The 5,297-nt window shown below is 37.0% G+C and overlaps 1 pseudogene across 1 annotated transcript; it reads right to left on the reverse strand.

Annotated features, from left to right (window-relative positions):
- Positions 1-2,105: 2,105 nt before the first annotated feature.
- Positions 2,106-3,644, reverse strand: LOC146491325 (uncharacterized; annotated as a pseudogene). The gene is made up of 2 exons (XR_014872233.1): positions 3,189-3,644; positions 2,106-3,069 (listed from the first exon to the last, which is right to left on the reverse strand). The product of XR_014872233.1 is annotated as an uncharacterized LOC146491325 (transcript).
- Positions 3,645-5,297: the final 1,653 nt, after the last annotated feature.

Consider the following 5,297-nt stretch of genomic DNA (forward strand, 5'->3'; position numbering starts at 1 on the left):
CTTCCCAAAAAAGTAATCCGTTACTTTACTGATTACTTATTTTCAAAAGTAATAATTACTTAGTTACTTAGTTACTTTTTTAACAACACGATTTACAACCTGAATAGGTGATAAAGCGATAGATCTTCAGCCCAATTCTACTTTTCTACATAATCCATCATTCAAATGGAACAAGTCTCTTTTTTAAAACTTGTTTATTAGTTTTGATCTTTTAACTTTATGCATCAACCCAAAAATTTAATTATATGCAACATTCTCTGACTGGAAGAAATTTTGTTCAATATTTAAACCTATTTTCTGCACATTCCAGCACATAAAATAAAATATGTTTTGTGTTTACACTCACTCTTTCAAATAGATGCAAGTAAAACACAGCAGAAAATAAATAACATCAAAGACTAGCGGTCCTTTTGCTCTATTTTCACCTGTAAAGCAGGAGTGGGTGGGCGGAGGTTTACCCTGGTGCAGGTCTGTGCGCAGCGGTCAGTGGAAGAATCCGCGGAGTTTCTCTGTGAGTTTCCCATTACCGTCGTTTGCGCACTCGGTGCTTGCTTGGAAGTTTAGGGGGGTTTTTCTTCGCTGCTAAAAAGAAGTTTTCTTCCCACGCACACACGAACACTAATGTTTTTGTCACTTTTTATGGAATCAAACTTAAAGTAAGGTCAGTACTTCCACACTTTAAACGCTGCTCGCTCATGCTCTCTCCGCACTCGATATATTATCCATTGTTGATCTGCACACAGCTGTTGCGACGTCACTGTCATGAGACATTCTCGCAAAAAATCACGTTTTTAGTAATGCAGCGTTCCTACGGAAAAGTAACGGTAATCTAATTACCGTTTTTGCAATAGTAATCCCTTACTTTACTCGTTACTTGAAAAAAGTAATCGGATTACAGTAACGCGTTACAAGTAACATGTTACTGCCATCTCTGTTCATCAGTCATGACAGAAGCTAATATTTCTGTGCTAACATCGTTTTAAACAGTAACAGCTTTACTACAATATAAGCTAACGTTTACACCGTAACTTTAAGCTAGCACCATAAAGACGGTAAAACACGTAATAATATCTACAAATGCATCTTAAAGCTGTTATATTAGCACTCGGTGTATTACTAACATAACCACATTAACATTACACGTGCTGACTTTTAATAGTCATTCTATAAATGCTGTCCGTTTAAACGGTCTTACCTGTAATCACTGCTGTATCCACCAGATTCCAGCCAGAGTGGATTCTGGAGTCTTCCCACGCTCCTGTTAGTGATCCTCCATCTGGATGGATGATAACAACCTTCTGAACAATCTAGCAGGAGATGGCCCATATCTACGGGACTGATTTGTGCTAATAACGCCCATTGTATGGGACTTGATAACAGCCGAAGCGGGTGAATAAAGTCACCCAGTCGCTAGCTGTGCCATTACCCAGCATACACCACTCCCTCCATAAATGCAATAAACAATACAAAAGTAATAGCCTATAATTAATTTATCTGCTGTTTCTCAGGTAGTTGTTTACATTATATAATTTACTGTGTTCTGTATACGTCACTACAATGTGATTATATAATATATAAATATACGGACAACAGGCTCTTCCGTGGCAATCTCTTGTCGTCAATAAGCAACGTTTAGGGAGCTCTATAGTATTCAATGAGAGGACCCTGCACGTCAATTCTCGACGTGAGGGGGGTACCCTGCAGAGGGAGCAGAGGGAGCCTGACCATGCATCATACATTTGACGAGTTGGGAGTGAGAACGTGTTGTCCAAGGTCAGGGGCCATAACAACCTTTTGAACAAGTATGAAAATATTACAATCGTTTGTCCAATGCCAATTTCATGAACTTTAACTTTTAACATGCTGAGATGTAGCTCTTCAGTGTTTTGCAGTTTCTTAGGTTTGCACAGTCTGACCTTTTTCTAGTGAATTTTCAGGGATTCTTTTAACTAGAATGCTCCATACCTGCTTTTATAGAGGAAGTCACCATTACTGATGATCATTGAATCAGGTGCATATGATTTACATTCTTAGGTGTGCTTAGTTTTTTTATTTTTTATTAATTTATTTATTACACAATGCTTTGGCTTATTTTTTGTTGAATAATAATGACAGATGTAAAATGTAAATGTTCAGTTTTTCATGTTGGATTTACTAATTTGAAGAACTACTAAGGGCCAGAATATTTATTTTCAAGTCCTGATAGGTAAAATTGTAGAACTGAAAGAGGGTCTACTTTAGTTTAAAAATATATATATATATATATATATATATATAACAGTTTGACTGGGTGTATCCCACAATACATTACATTTTTTGTCCTTACTAGCCAGCAGTGTACAGCAGAGCACCTTTTCATGAATGAAATATAAGAACCTCAGTCAAGATTTTGTTTTCCTGAAGGTTTTTATTCATCTTCTGGCATGGAAAAAACAATGCAACTGCAATATTGTATATGAACTTATTTTTCATGGAATTGCAAACATGTCCAAAAGAAAATAACAGAAAGTTATATATTGCGTGGAAATTGCAAAATAAAAATAAAAAAAAAGTTTTGATGCTGTAAATCTGATGTTTTCTCACATTTTAACTTATTCTAATACTCTTCAGAGAAATGAACCAGCTCCTGACCTGTGACATGTTGACTTTCTAGGATGAAGACCTGCCTGTGATGACCAGCACATTCTTGATCATGGATGTCTGACATGTGACTTGACCATATCCCAGGAAAATTTTAAGTTCTTCTGTTTTCTGGTTTAGTTTTTCTTCTCCATTTTGGAATGTATACAGGTTTCTGGCAGTCCTTCATCAGCACTGACTCACTTGACTCAGATTGTAAATGCTCCACTATCCTGAAGGTCATCACAATCTAAAGCAGAGTTGCTGTTCTCTGTAGGAACCCCTAATCATGACAGGGTTAAATAAAACAAAATCAACAGCATTTAAGTATCTGATTGCGTTTCATGATGTCCAGTAATCTGGGCTTTGTTGTTGCCACAAGTTTTTATGCTCTTCATCCAACCTCCTCCCCGCAGGGCTCTTCCACACTTGTTCCCAGTCCTTCTTGGTCTAAACACAGACAAAAAATAAATAAATACAAAAACCAAAGACAAGAAAGTTTAAAGAGTAATGCGGATAATCAACCATAAAAGCTTGTTTATTGCCAGCAAAGAAATGTAATTTCTCACCATATTTTTAAAAGCCTCCCTCTTGTAGTAGGTTTTGGATGCTGGATACTCCATTCCCTCATCGAATAGCTGTTTGAAGCTTGAAGCCACCAGATGAAGCTCCTCTTCATCACAGGCGTACACCTGTTGGTCCTCAAAGGTCATCAGAATGAGCTGGTCACATGGACATGAGATGCCCTACACCACGGCAACAACTTGCATGTTTACAGTCTTTGGAAGGTAGAAGTTATCCCAGCCATTCACATCAGCAGTGTAATCTTTGTAAACCGTGTCCTCAAGCACTGCTTTCCTCAAAATTGCACCAGCTAGCTTCTTTAAGGGGAAATGCTTGGCTTTATTTGCAGATTCAAAATGTGAAACATCTCCCAGGGAGTCCTCATCTGCAAAACAAGGCAAACATTTGAAAGGTGTTTGAAAGACGAAAAATGCATTATGACTTGTGTAACGCAAAGTTATTTAAGGGCTAGTTTTATTGCAATGGGCAAGTTTACTGACTGACACGCAGAAGAAATAGTTCTTTATAGAGCCTAGATGGTGTGAATGATGAGACCAAAGACTGCAAAATCTTGTACCAAAAATATATTGAATAAATGGGGGAAAGGGGAAATGGGACAAAATAATTAATACAACACACAACATAAATAAATGCCCACAATTAATTAAAAAAAATTAATTACTGTGATTTTCTGTGCAAGAGTCCTCATAATGTCCTCCCGATTTCCATACACCTGTGGTGTTCAGGGGTCAAAAATGTCCTATTTTCATTTGAGTCTTTTTTAAAGTATAAAGTATAAATTGTCAATCAATTCAGTGTTACATCTTAGTTTAACTTAAGACCAACACATTATGACAGAATTTGCCTTTCATTTTGCAATTTAAGGCACCAGACCTTGTTTACATAAAGTATGCTCTGTATTTTTGAGCGAAAATAATACGAGACAATAAAATATTTAAATGTTTGGATTATTTTGACTATCTGACTAACTACAGAGTGCTGTATGTTGAACTTTAGTGTGAATTGTTTTTTTGAATCATTTGAATTTTTTAAATGGCAGCACATAATCACACCTGTGGTCCTCAGGGGTCAAAAATGTCCTATTTTCATTTGAGTGTTTTTTAAAGTATAAAGTGTCAATCAATTCAGTGTTACATCTTAGTTTAACTTAAGACCAACACATTATGACAGAATTTGCCTTTCATTTTGCAATTTAAGGCCACCAGACCTTGTTTACATAAAGTATGCTCTGTTTTTGAGCGAAAATAATACGAGACAATAAAATAGTTAAATGTTTGGATTATTTTGACTATCTGACTAACTACAGAGTGCTGTATGTTGAACTTTAGTGTGAATTGTTTTTTTTTAATCATTTGAATTTTTTTTTAACTGGCAGCACATAATCACACCTGTGGTCCTCAGGGGTCAAAAATGTCCCCATCTGGTTCAACTTTGTATAAGGCATAAAGTATCACCCACCTCTCTGTTGCAATTTATATATTCAACTTTATTTGAACTCATTACCTGACATATAAAACATCCCCAACATCATTTACAAAACATTTAAACTTTTCAAAAGTAACTTTTCATAATACAGTAGTCTGAATGTGCCCTCAGTTGCATGCAAGGCACACAGTTATGGTGTGAGTTTTACAGATGTACGCATTGCATTTTTGGCAGATTTTTGATGCTTTGCGACTAGTCTTGCCGGGGCAGAACTTGCACCTTTTTCTTTTGGGTGATGGGCCAGTAGGGGCAGCTGGGTGAGGAAGTTCTGCTGCAGAGGTAGAGCTGGAGCAGAACTGCTGGTTCTCCCTAACGAATCTAGCAGCTGCTGGTGTGCGGGGAATAACCTGTCAAGTCAAGTCAAACTTTATTATAACAAATCATAGTACAATTACAAATAGTTCAAATTCTGAGATCACTGTAGAATAAAGAGTAGCAGAAATGCAGCTTAGTGCTAACCTTCCGTCGCTGGATGTAAGGTATCACCAGTTGCTGCCCAAGCTCCTCCAGAAAGAGTCTCCTCTTGTTGTACTTCCCCTGATTCCAGGCTGGATTGATCTCTGACCACAAGACAAACGAGTTGTATACAGACACGTCGAGAATGTTGT

This window comes from Neolamprologus multifasciatus, chromosome 23 (genome assembly GCF_963576455.1).
Source record: "Neolamprologus multifasciatus chromosome 23, fNeoMul1.2, whole genome shotgun sequence".
Lineage (NCBI taxonomy): Eukaryota > Metazoa > Chordata > Actinopteri > Cichliformes > Cichlidae > Neolamprologus > Neolamprologus multifasciatus.